This window comes from Sus scrofa, chromosome 14, assembly GCF_054392235.1.
Source record: "Sus scrofa isolate SSC_HxYL_T2T_F1_AM1 chromosome 14, Sscrofa_HxYL_maternal_Yorkshire_Landrace_v2.0, whole genome shotgun sequence".
Classification (NCBI taxonomy): Eukaryota; Metazoa; Chordata; class Mammalia; order Artiodactyla; family Suidae; genus Sus; species Sus scrofa.
The window spans coordinates 85,572,834-85,593,825 of record NC_139396.1 but is presented as its reverse complement, the minus strand read 5'-3'; the positions used below and the strand labels follow the sequence as shown (position 1 = coordinate 85,593,825).

Sequence of the window (20,992 nt, the reverse complement as noted above, 5' to 3'; positions counted from 1 at the left end):
TTATTACAAGCCTCAGGTCACATTTGGCTGTATAACAGGGATATGTGAAAAACCCAGAAATATAAATCAGGAATGATAACACACCCCCATGAGTCTCCGAAGAAGCCAGTAAACTCAAGGCTAACTTCCTATCTGGGTGATTGCTGATTTGTTAAAGAGGCCCTGGCATATTAAAAGATGTGTGGTTTCCTAGTCATGTGGCACTGTGATTCTCTTTCATGAATTTATGATCAAATAATCCAGAAGTAAACATTTCCAACATGGTGAGATTTGAGCCCAACTTTACAAGTGTCCATTCAATGATAGAGACAAAGCTCATATGGATAACCATGCACCACAACAGAATAACTAAATAAAAACAGAATGGACTCTGATGAGCATCCTTGGTAACTGGCCCAAAGGCTTTCACTTTTTAAACAGAATTAAATGCAGACAGTTCAACACAGAGCAAAGTGAGACTTGCTATTATATCCGCTACACACAATGACTGATAGGTATGAATGATCCATACAACTAGGTGAACCTGGAGTGAGGAAATTTTATTCCTTACCCCTTGGTGCTTTCTGAGTTAAGAAATAAACACCCTGAGGGCTGCATTTCCAACAGGACTTCCTGAAATTCCTTGCCAATTCCTAAGGAGTTCCAAAGCAAAGCAGTTCCAAAGCAAAGCAGAGGTGAATACCTTCAAAGGGTTCTAAAGGCAGTGAGAGGAACTATGAGGCCACGGAAGGTACCCCAGCAGTGAGAACTCTTAGGACCACCTTGGAACATCCCATAAATAGGGGCCCTCCTTGCCTAATTTCCTCCCCCATCTTCAACTGCCACTTCTTTTCTGACATCTAACTCAAGCAAGGGCATAATTCTGAGAGCTGGGAAGGAATCGTGATTTGCCAGCTTTTCAAGAGAGTTCTAGCATGTGAGGCATACCACCAGGTCCTCATACCAGACTGCACACTCCCTTTGTTTTGTTCTCTGCTACATCCTCAGAACCTAGAGTACTGCCTGACACCTCATACAGAGGTGCTCAATAAATGTGTTGAGTACATGAATGAATGAATCAACAAATGTCAGAGAGCAACAACAGTAAATGATAAATGTTACTCTAGACACCATCTTTTTTATTTATTTTTATTTTTTTTTTAATTTTTTTTTGCCACGCCTATAGCATGAGGAAGTTCCAGAGCCAGGAATGGAACCCATGCCACAGCAGCAACCCTAGCTGCTGCAGTGACAATGCCAGATCCTTAATCCCCGCTGAGCCACAAGAGACCTCCTCTGGCCACCATCTTGTGCACCACTTTCTTTATAGGCTCAAGCAAGCTGGACATCAAAGGAAAGCACAATCATTGATTCTTGACTTCACTTACCAAGGACTAGTGTCACCATCCTCCACTAGCTCCTTCCAGTGCACAATCCCCTTGTTAGCCACAAAGTCTTTCTTTTTTCTTCCCTTTTTTGGCCTATGGGGAGTTCCCAGGCCAGGGATCAGATCTGAGCTGCAATTGCAATCTATACCTCAGCTTCGGCAATGCTGAATTCTTAACCCATTGTACCAGGCCAGGTATCGAACCTGCATCCCAGTGCTACAGAGATGCTACTGGTCCCATTACGCCACATTGGGACCTCCCACTAAGTCTTCAATAACTAGGTTTACCTTGCAAGCAAACAGCCCATCAGTCACACTGCTGGATTAGGTATCTTTCCCATGGCCATGGGCTATGGTCCTTATCTTTATCAATAATAAGTCACTGAGAAACCAGGCAAGAGAGTGGAAAACCCATCATGAAAAGTCAACATAGTCTCCTTTCTTTCAGACAGAATACCCCCCCAATTTCTTTTAATGCTACCTCAGTGTTGTTAAGCGTTGGGCTAATAGAGGACCAGAGATGCAAAAATTATACCCTAAAAGACCTTGGACCAAGCTCAGCCTAAAATATTTTTTTTGACCATAAAGAGTTTGAAAAAAACCAACACCTTTTAAAATTCAGGAGACCACAGATTAAAAAAAAAAAAAAAAAAAAAAAAGGTTTTGACGTCTCTTTAAAATCTGAAGAAGTGACCATGTGGTTTCCGAAATGCCTGAGGACAACAAGCAAGTGGATCAGAACTGCACCTTCCACCTTTGGATAAGCATGTGTTTTACTGTTCACTATGGCTCCACCTCTTCCTATGGCTTCCAAAACCCAATCTACTTTATTCATCTCTATCCCATCTCTGTTCTGATGCGAGGAAGGAGGATGTAGCAAACTACTGAAATCCTGCTGATATCCTTCCTTCCTTATGGCCAGCCAAACCTCTACCTCATTTCCACCCTGTCTCTCTCAGGGCCAATAAGATGACGAAATAAAGGATCGAGTGACTGAGAAGAGGAAGATGACTCATGAGGTTCTCCAGACCCATCCACCTATCTCATCCAACGCTGTGTATTCACTGCTTGCCACTTTCCAGGAGCTCTCCTTGACAAGGTACATCACTTTCCTGCCCACTGCCTTCAAAATAAGGAGAACGCTTCTGGGTACAACCTAAATCTAGGGTTTTTCAAGAAAGGATGCTCTCAAAAGGCATGGAGCCAAACTGCCCCCACATGTTCTCAGCAGCACAGGGGGAGGAGAGGAATGGCCGCTGTGCCTTCCTAACATACTCGCTCCTCACAATGAAGTGAGGCTCCAGCCTGACCAAAGCGTCAACATCAGTAGGAAACTTGAAAAACATCTTGAAGGTATTTAAACAGCCTTCTTGTTGTTTAAAGAGGACACAGCCATTTTGCTTCCCAAGATTCTGGATGTGGGGATGAACATTTGAAACTGCAGACTCATGCTCAGTGTTCTTCATGATGTAGGACTTCCCTACATCAAGTCCCTCCTAATCCTGACCTCTCCACCCAACCTCCTCCATGAAAGCCGACCCACAACACTTTGCACCTGAGTCTGCATCCTTGGTGGTTCCTCTGGACACCTTCTTCTACTTGAAGAACATGGACTGTGTTTTCCACCAGAGCAGAGCTGGATGCACAAAGGGTGTATGACATACTCAGCTTCACCAGACTGATTGCTTCCTTGTTCATTACAGCTGTCTTGCTGGACTCCAGCCATGCTGCAACACACACAGATGGCTAGGGCTGGCAGTCACTGCTGCCTTTGGGAGACAGTGCTTGAGTCAGCAAAGAGCAGAGCTAGAGCTGCCACCCAGCCTGGCTGCCTAACACTGCCAGGTGGAGCCTAATGCAAGGAAAGAAAGAATATCTAAGGAAAAGTCTGTGAAACCTTAACCCCTTCAAGGCCATGTGGATGGATAGTGAATTTTTCTTCATGCCCCCTCTCCTACTTCAACACCAGGGATGCTCCACAGACTGCTTCCCACCATGGTGCTGGAGTGAAGATGGTGTGGGGAAGAGCTACAGTCAACCCACAATGCACCTGAAAGGTGAGCAAGAAACAAACATTTCCAGAAAGCCACTGAGGTGCTGCAGCCATTTGTTAGGAGAGCATAACCCACAACTGATGCCCAAGTCAGGAGGAGGACGTCAAGGGGTGGCAGGCACTGGGTAAACCATTCTCCTTCTAAAAGTCTGCCATGTGGGGATACACACCAAGCTCGGCCAGATGTTCACAGGTTTTAAATGTTGGCCATTAATTTGATTTTTTTCCCAGTGATATTGTGTAGCTCCAACAAAATGTGCCTGTGGAGCATGCGTCTTCAACCTCAGCCACTGGTTGTTGGCATTTGCAGAATGAACACATACCTGGGTCGTGCTATACACATGTACGGGTAGCTGTACAGAATGATGCAGTCTGAAGCTGGTGTGTGTAAGCAAAAATCTTCATTCCCAATTTGGCTGATGGAGGACTCACACCGCCCCCCCCACCTCAGTGCCACATGCTTGTTCTCTCTGTACCATTTCAAACACTGAGATGCTCATTGAGGGTCTGACGGAGTCACTTGACTTTTTTTTTTTTTTTTCTTCATTGTTGGCCTCCCTATGGAGTTCCTGGGCCAAGGATCAGATCCAAATTGTAGTTGCAGCAATGCTGGATCCTTAACCCACTATGCCGGGGAGGGGTTTAAACCTGTGTTCCAGTGCTCCCAAGATGCTGCTGATCCCAGTGTGCCACAGTGGGAACTCCACTCCTCACATGACTTTTTTACTCAGAGTTTATTGCATTTTAGTGAAGAGCAGATCTTCACTTGTCCACCTGGCCTGATGCGACTCTGCCCATTTCCATAACCATCATGCTATCTCCTGTTCATCTCGCTATGTTCCAGACCATTTGGAACTGAGCATTTGGGGTTGCCTATTGCCATAAGATAACAAATCTGATCCAGCTTCTAAATCAACTATATTACTAGGCATATTCTTTAGTTTGGTCAACTTTTTTTTTTCCATTTATAATGATTTTATTTTTTCCATTATAACTGGTTTACAGTGCTCCCTCAATTTTCTACTGTACAGCAAGGTGACTCAGTTACACATACATGTATACATTCGTTTTTCTCACATTATCATGTTCCATCATAAGTGACCAGACATAGTTCCCAATGCTATACAGCAGGATCTCATTGCTTATCCATTCCAAAGGCAATAGTTTGCATCTATTAACCCCAAATTCCCAATCCATCCCACTCCTTCCCCCTCCATACAGATGGCCAACAAGGACATGAAAAAAATGCTCAGCATCATTGATTATTAGAGAAATGCAAATCAAAACTACCATGAAGTACCACCTCACACCAGTCAGAATGGCCATCATTAATAAGTCCACAAAGAACAAATGCTAGAGAGGGTGTGGAGAAAAGGGAATCCTCCTAAACTGTTAGTGGGAATGTAAGCTGGTACAACTACTACGGAAAACAGTATAGAGATACCTTAGAAAACTATATCTAGAACTACCATATGACCCAGCAGTCCCACTCTTGGGCATATATCCGGACAAAACTTTTCTTGAAAAACACACATGTACCCACATGTTCATTGCAGCACTATTCACAATAGCCAAGACATGGAAACAACCTAAATGTCTATAGACAGATGAATGGATTAAGAAGATGTGGTATATATACACAATGGAATACTACTCAGCCATAAAAAAGAACAAAATAATGCTATTTGCAGCAACATGATGAAACTAGAGACTCCCATACTAAGTGAAGCAAGTCAGAAAGAGAAAGACAAATACCATATGATTTCACTTATATGTGGAATCTAATATATGGCACAAATGGAACTTTCCACAGAAAAGAAAATCATGGACATGGAAAACAGACTTGTGATTGCCAAAGGGGACTTTTTTTTTTTTTAATCCTTTTTAAGAAGGAACTGGTGCACAGGTTTCTTATCTTGTCATAGATTGGTGCTCTGCATCGTACAGTTCTAGCCATATTAGCTCCCCTTCTCTTCCTCAAAAAATGCCAATTTCCTCCTCATCTTATTCCCAAGGGGGCTTACCCTTAGTTGGGGGACTCAGCTCCATCTCCAAATGCCCCTCCTCAGGTTTTCCTGCACAGCCTCTCTAAAGCAGCCGACACTCAACCTCAGTGCTCCCCGTCACATGAGTTTTTTCCTTTCCCAACATTGATCATCTTTTTGTTTATCTGTACACTTGTTTTCTGTCCTCCTTATTCACCGCTAAACCCAAAGCCTCCAGCTCAGCCATGGTACTTGGAGGCTCTCTGACTTGAGCTGAATAAATGAATTGGGGGGCAGAGAGTGAAGCACAGACATGTATGGCTTATTCTACATATCGGTGAATGCTGTGAATACCTAGGAAAACTGGCAATGTCTTGTAGTTGCTGCTGTGGCACAGGGGGATTAAGAATCTGACTGCAGCAGCTCAGGTTACTGTGGAAGCACGGGTTCAATCTCTGGCCCAGCACAGTGGGTTAAAGGAGGCCATGTTGTAACAGCTGCAGCTCAGATTCAATCCCTGGCCTGGGAATTTCCATATGCTGTGGGTGCAGCCATTAAAAAAAAAAAAAGCAATGACTTCAGTGACTCATTGTCAAGTATCAAAAAGATGTCATTTTCCTGGGAGGACTGCTGAGCTCCCACCCCCAGTGCCCACTTGCTGAGAAGAGCTTGAGAACTCAGTTCCCCCTCCATAGCCTCCTGTGAGAGCCCTAGTACTGACTGTTAGGCATCACGTGGTGTTTTTCCATCTTGTGCCAAGGCCATGTGATGGGAAGCTTGTTAAAGTCATCAGGTAAGTGTCATGGCATCAAAGCTTCAAATGACTCTTTAAATCATCCAAAAAAGCCCAGCCCCTGCTCAACTGGTGCTCAAAAACTGAGCCATCTCTTCCGACTGAAACAAAAATCTTGCTGGTGGAACAGTAACAGATAACAGGGCCTGAGTGGCTACATTGTATAATGGCTGCTGTTCTTCCTATCCTGCCTAGGCCCGCCTACACCTGGAATCTAAATTCTCCTTTGGCTTCACAAGAGTCAAAAGTTAGATGCTACTGGGCCTGGTGTTTAGAGTAGCAGAGACTCTGGAAAACCTGAAAGCCCATGCTCCACCAAAAACCACAGGGATTAGCCAGCTCTAACAAAATATGATAATGCAGGAATACCAGCCCAGAAATTGTCAGCTCTTCTTAATTTCAAGAGAAAATGGAAATCTCCGTGAAGGGATGAAGGTAGGGAAGGGATGTATATGAGTATGAATAAACATCAAATTCAACTAAAATCCTATTTATTTAGTTCATACTGTGTCCAAGTCACTTTCCTAGGCATCTATACACATCCTAGATATGGCTACTTATCAAAAGTAAAAAGGAATAAGAGCTGGGATCCATGGACTCCAAAAGCTTTAATCTTACCAGAAAACCAAGACATGTTCTTAAGTAAATAGAGCCTAAGACAATACAGGGAATGCTAGGTATTAAATCAGTAAATGTGTATAAAGCACAAAACAGTCTTGACACAAGTGTTGTCTCCTAGTGTTGACTACTGTTAGTGGTACCATGACATTATCATTTCAACAATGACCTCGGGATTACTCTTGACCTAGGGAACTGGAGAAGGCCTGACTCAAAGTCTTGCACATATCAGGGACTCAACAGGCAGAACCTGAATGAATGAGTGCTTGGTGAGAGAACAGCCTATGAGTTGGAACTTAAAGGATTTTAACATATGAAGAAAGAAAGGAGGCTGAGGCAAAAGGAACGAGGGAGCTAGAAGGATAAAGGCATCCAGAAGCATGAACATAGTTCATGTTAGTCGGAACATGAGGAACAAGAAGAGGGGGCAAGGATGGAAAAATAAAGACACCATGGAGAGCCCTGAATGCTACCCAAGACTCCACGTGGACCACAACAGGCACCTGAATTCCATGTAAAGCCTGCTCACTGGCATACATGACTATGCACACCAAAGGGAGACCCATTTTCAAAAGCAGTTCCAAATTTTAAGAAACTGAGGACACAGAGAACAGCGTTTCATATGCATGCCTGCCTTTATGTAGTTTACATCATGCTATCCTAGCTATACGACCTCGCTCATTATGTACTTAAGCCTTATAGCTCTTCATCGGAAAATGGTGGTGACATGTCTATCAAGCACAAATGGTGGAAATGAGATCATCCACATAAATGCAGGGACTTTTGAATTGCTTTACAAAGTAAAATGCTCCATAAATGTTGCCTACTTGTTATGATTTGTGGTGATGTATTATACAGAGAAGTAAAACAGAAGAAAATGCCTTACTTGGGCCTCTATGGTTTGTGAGCGGTGGTGTTGATATGGGTCCTGTGACGCAGTCTCATATGTTCTAGGATGCTATGTGCTGCCCCAGAGGCCAAGGGACATTCACTCTGGGACTTGTAGCCCAGCCCTGTCCCCAGTGCCCCCCAGGCCTCAGGGCTCCTGCAGCCCCACCTCTCACCCTTGCACAAGGACAAAGGGGCCTCTCTCCACAGCCTAGGCACTCAAAGTGAGCATACTGCTATGAAACCACCGTCTGTCCCCACCATACAGCCCCACCCCTCTCTCTAGTTACTCATGAATTCCTTCTCTAAGAAGGAAGGTCCCCTCTTGACACAAGAGTCTCATTTCTCCAAAGCCACTTCCTCGGCACCATGAGAAAAGAGAAGTGGTTTTTTGGTAGTTGTTCACAGAGGTGTAAAATGTGTGGGTATCTGGAGTTGAGTTAAGGTTGAGTCATGGGGAACTTGTACCCAGACATGATTTTTAATGAGTTGGGCCCACAATACCACCAACAGATTAAAATAACTTTGATTCTTAGATGATTTAAATGGCCTCTGGTCATCCAAAACAATACTGAGGTTCACCACTTACCAGGTCATATATGAGTGTGAACTCCTTGCAAAAATCAAATCAGACTTTAAAATGGAGAGTTACAAGTTCCCACTGTGGCTCAGCGGGTTAAGAATATAACACAGTGTCTGTGAGGATACGGGTTAGACCCCTCGCCTCCCTCAGTGGGTTAAGGATCCAGTATTGCTGCAAGCCAAGGTATAGGTCACAGCTGTAGCTTGGATCCAGAGCTATGTCTGTGGCATAGGCCTCAGCTATAGCCCTGATTCAACCCCTAGCCCAGGAACTTCCATATGCTGTAGTTGCAGCCATAAAAAAATAAATAAATAAATAAAATGGAGAGTTGCCTCTTCTGGGTACCAGCTGGGCAGGGATTGAAACCAGAAACATGCTGACTTGCAGGTACATATGAGAGACGATGCCCATACTAAGGATCTGACATCACAGGCAGCTAAGTCAGGGGCAGTGGTGAGGACAAAAGGTGAGTCAGGAAACTGGATACAGGATTATTGTCTAATGCTTTCCCTGTTGCTTGAGCCTATTTCTTTTCTTTCCTTTTTTTTTTTTTTTTTTTTTTTTTTTTTTTTTTTAGTATCATTAACATACTGAGCAAGGCCAGGGAGGGAACCTACTTCCTCATGGACACTATGTTGTGTTCTTAATCCAGTGAGCCACAACGGGAACTCCACCTGAGCCTATTTCTATTACACCACCTTCAAGTGTGGCAGCTTTTGCTCCAGCGGCAACTTAAAGCCACCATATGCCTCAGCCACACGTTTCTAGCAAAACACCAAGTACCTATTTTTAATGGTATTGATAATGAACCTGGTATTGACAATGAATGGAGGCTGATTCATCAGAAATCATTCTGACCCTATCTGCTTTTCACAAATGTCTGCTTTATTATCTTGGCCAATGGAGAAGTCATTCTTAATTTTAAGGCCTTGTTGTTTTTATTACTTTGCTACTATATAGCCAATAGGAACAAGAAAGAGCATTAGACACTAAAGAACTGTTTTCTCCTGATTTCTCCAGCTTTCTAGGTACTGTACATTTTCCTTGTTTTTGTCTGTTTAAAAACAAGTACTAAAATCTAAGTACTAGTTAAAAGGAACTTGTCCTATTGTCATAAAAATTCTCCTGCACAACAAAGGAAACCATCAACGAAATGAAAAGACAACCTTAAGAACAGAAGAAAACATTTCCAAATCACATAACAGATAAGGGGTTACTATCCAAAATATACAAAAAAAAAAAACTCAAAATGGCATAGAGACTTAAACATAAAACATGACACCATAAAACTCCTAGAAGAGAACATAGGCAAAATATTTTTTGACATAAATTGTACCAAAGTTTTCTTATTCGCAAGGCAATAGAAGTAAAAGCAAAAATAAATAAATGGGACTTAATCAAACTTACCAGCTTTTACACAGCAAAGGATAACATAAAAAAAAACCTAAAAAGACAATGTATGGAATGGAAGAAAATATTTGCAAATGATGCAACCAACAGGGGCTTAAATCCCAATATATACAAACAGCTTATACAATTCAACAACAACAAAAACCTCAATCAAAAAATGTGCAGAAGGAGGTAGGATCAAGATGGCAGAGGAGTAAGACGTGGCACTCACTTTCCCCCACAAACACATTAAAAAAAAAAAAAACCATTTAGGAGTTTCCGTCATGGCGCAGTGGAGATGAATCCAACTAGGAACCATGAGGTTGAGGGTTCGAGCCCTGGCTCACTCTGTGGGTTAAGGATCCAGCATTGCTGTGAGCTGTGGTGTAGGTTGCAGACATGGCTCAGATCCTGCATTGCTTTGACTGTGGCACAGGCTGGCAGCTACAGCTCCAATTCGACCCCTAGCCTGGGAACCTTCATATGCCGTGGGTGCAGCCCTAAAAAGACAAAAAAATATATATATACATGTTGAACAATTTGCATAGAACATCTACTGAATGCTGGCAGACCTTAAACATCAAAAAAGGACAAGAAACCCTCCACATAACTGGGTAGAACAAAGGGTAAAGAAAAGAGAGAGAGACAGAGAGAGAGAGAGACAGAGAGAGAAAAAAGCAATCAGGATGGGACCAGCCCTGCTGAGAAGGAGCTGTGAAAGAGAAAAGGAACCCACACCCTGGGAAGCCACCTAACTGACTAGGAGATTAGCTGAGATGGAAGGACCTCAAAGCCAGAGAGAAAAGCACAGCAGCTGGACTGAGGAGGTCAAAGCAGAGAGAAAGAGACACACACAAACAGACCACAGGTACCATCACTCCTGGAAACCACAATCTAAGATGCTGGGGCAGGGGCTGGGCACTGAGACTCAGGCTCTGGAGGTCAGTTCCAGGGGGAGGATTAGAGTTGGCAGTGTGGAGACAGCCTGAGGGAACTGGGGAGCAGAGCACCAAAGCTGAGAGAACCCAGGAGGAAGGAGGAGGTCTGGGCCTGCAGGAGAAGCAAGGCATCACTGTTGAAGAGGGCAAGAGTAGGAGGAGCAGACCATCATAGGAATGTCTTTATCTGTGCATGCACGGACTGCTGGAAGGCAGGCCTACAGGCAGCAAGGTGCCTCTTGTATGGGCTACAGGCAATGACTCCTCCTGTGCCAACTAGGATGGTGGTACCTCCTGTGTGAGCTAAGCATGACGGGGCACTTCTCACATGGTTTACAGGCAGCAGGGGCAAACACTCACAGTTATCTCTGATTCCAGTGGTGAGCGTGGCCAGCCACCACTAGGGGTCCATGAACAGGCACCACCTGTGGCCCCAGTCACCTCAGAGGTCAACACAGAGGAGGGCACTGCAACCAAGCACAACCTGCTGTTGCTCTTACTCCCCCAGGAATGCACACACCCTGCCACTGCAACTGCCACATGTTCTAGGTACCACCCAAACCTGCCTGAGACCCTGCAACTAGGAGAAGCCTGCACCACCTTCTAGTGGGTCCTTGCTACTGTCAAGGACCCAGCAACCAGGCACTGGCTACTAGCCCTGCCCATTGCCTCCATCTCCCTGGAAGCATGCACAGCACTCTATCAAGGGGATAACAACCTGCACACACCAAGGAAAGAGACAGCAAGCATCCAAAACCTCATGCCAAAATAAAACAGTAAGCACTCACAAAATGCATAGGTGCACTCTCGTGTATAAATAGCCCCCCAAGACTACAGTATTTGGTTTCCCTGAACTCACAGAATAAGAAAAATATAAGCAAAATAGAGAAGCTCAGGAACCATTCCCAGTTAAAAGAACCGGAGAATTCCCCTGAAGGAGCAAACAATGAAACAGACCTCTGGAGTCTAACAGACACCAAGTTCAAAAAGGAGATAGTGAAACTACTGAAGGAATTAAGGGGGAATATGAAGGAACTAAGAATGGATATGAAAAGTAATGCAGATTACATTAGAAAGGAATTAGAAAATATGAGGAGCCAAGAAAAATTAGAAAATTCATTTGCAGAGATTCAAACTGAGTTAAAGGCACTGAAGAGCAGAATGAGTAATGCAGAGGGCAAACTATTGCCTTTGGAATGGATAAGCAATGAGATCCTGCTGTATACCCCTGGGAACTATATCTGGTCACTTATGATGGAGCATGATAATGTGAGAAAAAAGAATATATACATGTATGTGTAACTGGGTCACCTTGCTGTACAGTAGAAAATTGACAGAACACTGTAAACCAGCTATAATGGAAAAAATAAAAATCATTATAAAAAAAAAACTAGGTTTGTTTTTTCCCCAACAGTAAAAAAAAAAAAAAAAAAAAAAAAAAGAAAAGAAGAAGAAGAAGAATGCAGAGGAACGAATTAGTGACTTGGAAAAAAGAATAATGGAAATCACCCAATCAGGACATCAGACAGAAAACCACATGAAAAAACATGAAAGTAATATAAGAGATCCATGGGATAATATACAGAAGGCCAATCTATGCTTAATAGGAATTCCAGAAGGAGAAGAAAAAGAAAAGGGGATTGAAAATATATTTCAAGAAACCATGGATGAAAACTTTCCAAATCTAAAGGAAACAGATATCAAGATACAGGAAGCATAGAGGGCCCCAAACAAATTGAACCCAAACAGGTCCACACCAAGACATATTATAATAAAAATGGCAAAACTTAAAGATAAAGAGAGGACTCTAAAGTGTGCAAGAGAGAAACAAAGAGTTAAGTGTAAAATAACTCCCATAAGGCTAAGAGCCAATTTCTCTACAGAAACACTACAGACCAGAAGAGAGTGGCAAGATATATCCAAAGTTCTAAAAGGGAAAAATTGACAGCCTAGTATACTCTACCCAGCAAGAATATCATGTAAAATAGAAGGAGAAATAAATAATTCCTCCAACAAACAAATGCTAAAAAAAGTATAGTAATACTAATCCCATTCTAAAAGAAATACTGAAAGGGCACCACTAAATAAAAAACAAGAAGAAATAGGCTGGACGAAATCACAACTGGAAAGCAATCACTTAAATAAGCCAGTATTCAGAACTAAAAGGAAAAAAAATTATAAAAGTCACAATAAACACAAGGAACAGCAAAAGGATAAACATGAAGATGTTAAAAAAAAATCAAAATGTGGGGGAAAAAGTAAAAAAATCTAGACTTTTTTCTAGAATGTGTTTGTACCTTAATGACTATCAGGGTAAAGCAAGCAAATATAGGAAGGGGTTAACATACTTGAAAAATAGGGCAACTACAAATCAAAACCAAACAATAAAAAGAAGACACGAGCATAAAATATAAGTAAATAACCCAACCAGAAAAAGGAAAGAACAAAGGAGAAACACAAAATCAACTGGAAGACAAGATTTAAAATGGCAATAAATACATATTTATCAATAATTACCTTAAATGTCAATGGACTGAATGCTCCAATCAAAAGACAGAGTGGCAGACTGGATTAAAAAACAAGAGCCTAAAATATGTTGCCTACAAGAGACTCACCTTAGGGCAAAGGACACATATAAATGGAAAGTGAAAGGATGGAAAAAGATAGTTCACAAGAATGGAAAAGACAGGAAAGCATAAGTTACAATACTCATTATCAGACAAAATAGACTTAAAAGTGAAGGCCACAAAGACAAAGAAGGACACTAATGATAAAAGGGTTGATTCAAGAAGAGGATATTACACTTGTCAATACATATGCCCCTAATACAGGAGCACCCAAATACATACAACAAATACTAACAAACATCAAAGGAGAAATTGGTGGGAATACAATAATAGTAGGAGACTTCAACACCCCATTCACATCAATGGACAGATCCTCTAGACAGAAAATCAATATGGCAACAGAGATCTTAAATGACACAATAGAAAAATCAGACTTAATTTGATATTTTCAGGTCATTTCATCCAAGAAAATCGGAATATCAATTCTTTCCAAGTGCACACAGTACATTCTCGAGGACTGACCACAAAACTAACCTCAAGAAATTTGAGGAGTTCCCGTCGTGGCGCAGTGGTTAACGAATCCGACTAGGGACCATGAGGTTGCGGGTTCGGTCCCTGCCCTTGCTCAGTGGGTTAACGATCCGGCGTTGCCATGAGCTGTGGTGTAGGTCACAGACGCAGCTCGGATCCCGAGTTGCTGTGGCTCTGGAATAGGCCAGTGACTACAGCTCCGATTCAACCCCTAGCCTGGGTACCTCCACATGCCGTGGGAGCGGCCCAAAGAAATAGCAAAAAGACAAAAAAAAAAAAAAAAAGAAATTTGAGTACAGAAATTAACCATTTATCTTCTCTGACCACAATGGCATGAAATTAGAAATCAATCACAAAAAAAGAAATGAGAAAAAACTGACTACATGGACATTAAACAACATGATACTAAAAAAACAATGGATCAATGAGAAAATCAAAATGGGAAATTAAAAAAATATCTCAAGACAAATGATAATGAAAACACAACCATTCAAAATCTGTGGGATGCCTCAAAAGCAATGCTTAGAGGGACATCCATAGCAATACAGGCTTTCCTTAAAAAAGAAGAAAAAGCTCAAATTGACAGCTTAACTTACCACCTAAAAGAATTACAAAAAGAAGAACAAACAAAACTTAAAGCCAGTACAAGGAAGGAAACCATAAAGATCAAAGAGGAAATTAATAAAACAGAGATTCAAAAAAAAAAAAAAAAAGAAAGAAAGAAACCAAATGAGAGTTGGTTCTTTGAAAGGACAAAGAAAATTGAGAAAGCTCTGGCTAGACTCATCAAGAAGAGGAAAGAACTCAAATAAAATAAGAAACAGAAATGGAGAAATCTCAATGGACACTGCAGAAATACACACACAAAAAAAGATAAGAGAATATATGAAAAATTGTATGCCAACAAATTTTACAACCCAGAAGAAATGGACAACTTTCTAGAGACATACAGCCTTCCGAAACTGAATAAAAAAGAAATAGATCAATTGAACAGACCAATCACTGGAAATGAAATTGAATATGTCATAAAAAACACTCCCTACAAACAAAAGTCCAGGACCAGATGGTGTTGCAGGTGAATTCTACCAAACATACAAGGAAGAACTTATGCCATCCTTCTGGAACTTTTCTAAAAGGTTCAGGAAGACAGAAGCCACCCATCACCCTAATACCAAAACCAAACAAAGATAGTACCAAAAAAGAAAATTATAGACCAATATCTTTGATGATTATAGATGCAAAAATTCTCAACAAAATTTTAGCCAACTGAATCCAATATATAAAAAAGATCATACACCATGACCAGGTGGGATTCATTCCAAGCTCAAAGGATGGTTTAACAGATGTAAATCAATTAATGTCATACACCAAATTAACAAAAGTCAAAAACCACATAATCATCTCAATAAATACAGAGAAAGCAGTTGACAAAATCCAACATCCATTAATGATAAAAACTCTCACCAAAGTGGGTATAGAGGAAACATACCTTAACATAATAAAAGCCACTTATGACAAACCCACAGCCAATACAATACTCAACAGAGAAAAGCTGAAAGCTTTCTCACTCAAAACTGGAACAAGACAAGGATGCCTACTCTTACCATTTTTATTCAACATAGTGTTTGTAGTCCTAGCCACAGCAATCAGACAAACAAAAGAAATAAAAGGTATCCAAATAGGAAGAGAAGAGGTAAAACTGTCACTCTATGCAGATGACATGATACTATATGGAGAAAACCCTAAGGACTCCACACAAAAACTACTCAAACTGGTCAATGAATTCAGCAAAGTAGAAGGATACAAGATTAACATTCAAAAATTGGTTGCATTTCTGTATACTGACAATGAAATGTTAGAAAAGGAATGTAAAAATACAATACCTTTTAAAATCACACCCCAAAAATTAAATACCTAGGAATATACCTGACCAAGGAGGTGAAAGACATATGTGAGAACTATAAAACATTAATGAAGGAAATTAAAGGGGATTCAAAGATATGGAAAGATATTCCATGCTCCTGGATTGGAAGAATTAATATCATTAAAATGATCATACTACCAAAAGCAATCTCTAAATTCTATGCAATCCCTATTGAATTATCCATGATATTTTTCACAGAAGTAGAACAAACAATCCAAAAATTTATATGTAATCATAAAAGACCCAGAATATCCAAAGAAATCCTGAGAAACAAAGACCAAGCAAGAAGTATAACTCTCCCAGACTTCAGGCAATACTACAAAGTCGCAGTAATCAAGACCGCATGGTACTGGTACCAAAACTGACATACGAACTAATGGAATAGAACAGTGAACCCAGAAATAAACCCAGACAACTATGGGCAAGTAATCTTTGACAAAGGAGGCAAGAATGTTAAATGGGAAAAAGACAAGTCTCCTCAGGAAGTGGTGCTGGGAAAACTGGATAGCTGCATGTAAATCAATGAAACTGGAACACACCTTCATACCATGCACAAAAATAAACTCAAAATGGCTTAAAGACTTAAACTAAGACAAGATACCATAAAAATCCTAAAAGAGAATATAGGCAAAACATTCTCTGACATCAACCATACAAATGTTTTCTTAGGTCAGTCTCACAAAGCAATAGAAATAAAAACAAAAATAAACCAATGGGACCTAATCAAACTTTCGAACTTTTGCACAGCAAAGGAAACCATAAAAAAAAAAAAAAAAAACGTACAGAATGGGAGAAAACAGTTTCAAACAATGTAACCAACATGGGCTTAACCTCCAAAATATACAAACAACTCATACAACTCAATGGCAAAAATACAAACAAGCCATTGAAAAATAGGGAAAAGACCTGAATAGACATTTCTCCAAAGAAGACATGCAGATGGCCAAAAGACACATGAAAGTACTCAACATTACTAATTATTAGAGAAATGCAAATCAAAACTACAATGAAGTGCCTTTCACACCGGTCAGAATGTCCATCATTAGTAAATCTACAAATAACAAATGCTGGAGAGGGTGTGCAGAAAAGGGAACTCTTCTACACTGCTGATGGGAATGTAAATTGGTACAACCACTGTGGAAAACAGTTTGGAGGTACCTCAGAAAATTAATACAGGACTACTGTTTGACTCAGCAATCCCACTTCTGCACATATATCCAGAAAAAAGTTTCATTGAAAAAGATACATGCACCCCTATGTTCACTGTAGCACTGTTCACAACAACTAAGACATGGAAACAACCTAAATGTCCATCAACAGATGAATGGATTAAGAAGATGCGGTACACATACACTCAGCCATAAAAATGAACAAAATAATGCAATTTGCAGCAACATGGATGGAACTAGAGACTCTCACACTAAGTGTAGTAAGTCAGAAAGATAAAGACAAATACTATGAGATATCACTTATACCCAGAATCTAACATATGGCACAAATGAACCTACCTACAGAAAATAAACAGACACGTGAACATGGAGAATAGTCTTGTGGTTGCCAAGGGGAAGGAAGGACAGAAATGAATGGACTGGGTGTTTGGGGTTAATAGGTGCGAACTATAGCATTAGGAGAAGATAAGCAATGAAACCCTGCTGTATAGCACAGAGAACTATATCTAATCACTTGTGACGGAACATGATGGAGGATAACGTGAGAAAAATTATGTATATACAAGTAAGACTGGGTCATTTCACCGCACAGCAAAAATTGATGGGATATTGTAAATCAGCTATAATTCTTAAAAAAAATTAAATAAAAATAAAAAAAAGGGCAGAAGAACTAAATAGACATTTCTCCAAAGACTACATACGGAGGTTCAATATGCACATGAAAAAATGCTCAACATTGCTAATTATTAGAGAAATGCAATTCAAAATTAAAATGAGGTACCACCTCACACTGGCCAGAATGGCCATAATTAAAAAGTCCACAAATAACAAATGCTGAAGAGGGTATGGAGAAAAGGGAACCCGTCTATATTGATAGTGGGAATGTAAGTTGGTACAACCACCATGGACAACAGGATGGAGGTTCCTCAAAAAACTAAAAATAGGTGTTCCCATCATGGCTCAGCGGAAATGAATCCAACTAGGAACCATGAGGTTGAGGGTTCAGTCCCTGGCCTTGCTCAGTGGGTTAAGGATCTGGCGTTGCTGTGATCCATGGTATAGGACGCAGATGCGGCTCAGATCTGGCATTGCTGTGGCTATGGTGTAAGCCAGCAGTTATAGCTCTGATTGGACTCCTAGCCTGAGGAACCTCCATATTCCATGGGTGCAGCCCTAAAAAGGGACAAAAAGACAAAAAACAAAACAAAAAACTAAAACTAGAGTTGTTATATGATCCAGCGATCCCACTCCTAGGCATATATCCAGACAAAATTATAATTCAAAATATCCATGCATACCTATGTTCATAGCAGCACTTGTTCATAATAGCCAAGACATGGCAACAACCTAAATGTCCATTGACAGACAATGGATTAAGAAGACTTGGTACATAAAATGGAATACTACTCAGCCATAAAAAAGAATAAAGTAATGCTGTTTGCAGCAACATGGATGGACCTAGAGATAACCATACTAAGTGAAGTGTATCAGAAAGATTTTGTTTTTTTTGAGAATGTGGAATTTATTAGGTATTGAATATAAAAATAAACCCATCTAAACAGGCACCCAAGGAGCTCTCTTCATTCCTCTCTAGGCTTTTCCACTGGAATCCCCATAAAAACATTTTGCACATACACAATGGCTTAGCAGAGACTAAAAAGATGCAGAGCTTCCCAAAATGACAGATGGTGAGCTTAAGGAGTTCATGTCTGGAGGAGTCCACTGATCAGCCTTCCAGATCTGAGGAGTGGGACCTGGCTGGAGCCACTGTCTTGGAGGTAAACAAGTCCTCCGTTATTGCATCCTCCAGTTGCTTCCTTGTCCAATTCCTCTACCGCTCCAGTAGCACCTGATGGAACTGATACATGGTGCTTCTTAGCAGGAGGTGGTTATCTGCAAAGACGAGGTGGAACCAGGCAGGCTCCTTACATATGAAGCTCTTGCCAGGGGACACTATGATATCACCATACGATACCACTTATATATGGAATCTAAAATATGACGCAAATGCACTTGTATATGAAACACAAACAGACTCACAGACATAGAGAACAGACTTGTGGCTGCCAAGAGGGAGGAAGGAGGGAGTGGGATGGACTGGGAGTTAAGGAGTATAATGCAAACTATTACATTTGGAATGGATAAACAATAAAGTCTTACTGTACAGAACAGGTAACTATATTTGATACCCCATAAACCATAATAGAAAAAATATTGTAAAAGAATGTATATATTCATAACTGAATCAATGAGCTATATAGAGAGAGCAGAAATTAACACACTATAAGTCAACCATAGTTCTAAATTTTATATGTACATATATACAAAGAACTCAACAGCAAAAAAAAAAATTCCAATTTTAAAATGAGCAGAAGAGGAGTTCTCATCATGGCTCAGCAGAAAACAAATCTGACTAGTATCCATGAGGACAAAGGTTTGATCCCTGACCTCGCTCAATGGGTTAAGGATCCAGTGTTGCCGTGGCTGTGATGTAGTCACAGACGCAGCTCGGATCTGGCATTGCTGTGTCTGTGACGTAGGTAAGTGGCTACAGCTCTGATTCAACCCCTAGCCTGGGAACCTCCATATGCCGTGGTTGCAGGCTTAAAAAGACAAAAAAAAAATTTTTTTTTTTAAATAAAATGGGCAGAAGATGAGAACACTTTTCCAAAGACTACATAGAAACATGCTGGCAGGTACAAGAAAATATGCTCAATATCACTACTCATCAAGGAAATGCAAATCAAAGCCATAATGAGACATCGCCTCACACCTGTTAGTATGGCTAATTAACAAAAAGACAAGGGAAAACAAGGGTTGACAAGGATGTGGAAAAAAAGAAACCCTCATGCACTGTTGGTGGGACTGTAAATTGGTTCAATCACTATAGATAGGAATATAGAGATTCCTCAGAAAATTAAAAATAGAACTACCATGCGATCTAGCAATTCCATTTCTGGGTATTTATCTAGAAAAAAAAATGAAAACATTAACTCAAACAGCTATCTGCACCTGTGTTCACTGCAGCATTATTTACAATAGTCAAGAATAGGGAAATAACCTACATGTCCATTGATGGATGAATGGATAAAGGAAACATGGTGTTTAAGTGTGTGTGTGTGTGTGTGTGTGTGGTGTGTGAGTGTATATACAATGGAATATTATTTGAATGTGTAAAAGAAGGAAATCCTGGAGTTCCCGTCATGGCCATGGTGCAGTGGTTAATAAATCCAACTAGGAACCATGGGGTTGTGGGTTCGATCCCTGGTTTTGCTCAGTGGGTTAAGGATCCAGCATTGCCATAAGCTGTGGTGTATGTCACAGATGCAGTTGGATCTCATGTTGCTGTGGCTCTGGCATAGGCCAGCAACTACAGCTCCGATTCAACCCCTAGCCTGGGAACCTCCATATGCCACAGGTGCGGCCCTAGAAAAGACCAAAAAAAAAAAAAAAAAAAAAAAAAAAAGAAGGAAATCTGCCATTGGTGACAACAAGCCATGTGGACCTTGAGAGCATTAAGCAAATTGAAATAAGACAGAGAAAGAAAAATACCATAGGATCTCACATATCTGGAATAAAAAAAAAAAAAAGCCAGAAAAAACAAATTCATAAATACAGAGAACAGATTCGTGGTGGGGGAGAAGGGGCAGGGCTGTAAAATGAGTGAAGGTGGTCAAAAGGTTAGCCTTCCAGTTATAAAATAAATAAGTCCTGGGATGTCATGTAGAGTGTGGAGACTATAGTTAATAATACCGTATGTGTATTTGAAAGTTGCTAAAAGAAGTTCTCATCACAAAAAAAATTTTGTGAACTACATGTGGTGACAAACACTGACTTACTGTAGTGATTGTTTGGCAATATATATACATATTGAATCATTATGGTATATACGTGAAAATAATGTAATGTTTTATGTCAATCATATCTCAAAAAAAAAAAATCTTCCTGAAGACATCAAGCAAGTAGAGACAGTATGGAGAAGTGGGACAGGCACAGCTTTCTCAGTGTGACAGGCTGGGTTCACATTCTGACTCTGCAATCCTGGGCAAATGATCTTTCCATATATGGAATGGGTACTAACCCCTCCTTGCAAGGCTGTTTGAGGATTTAAGAGAATATTTGTATAAGTCTTGTCCAGCAATGCCTTTTTCAGCCACACCCATGGCATATGGATGTTCCCAAGCTGGG

The 20,992-nt window shown here is 40.7% G+C and overlaps 1 long non-coding RNA gene across 2 annotated transcripts in view; it reads right to left on the bottom strand.

The window, feature by feature from the left end:
- The window catches only part of LOC110256850 (uncharacterized), an 88,774-nt gene that overhangs the window by 29,892 nt on the left and 37,890 nt on the right, over window positions 1-20,992 (bottom strand). The gene's annotated exons all lie outside the window — the stretch shown is intronic.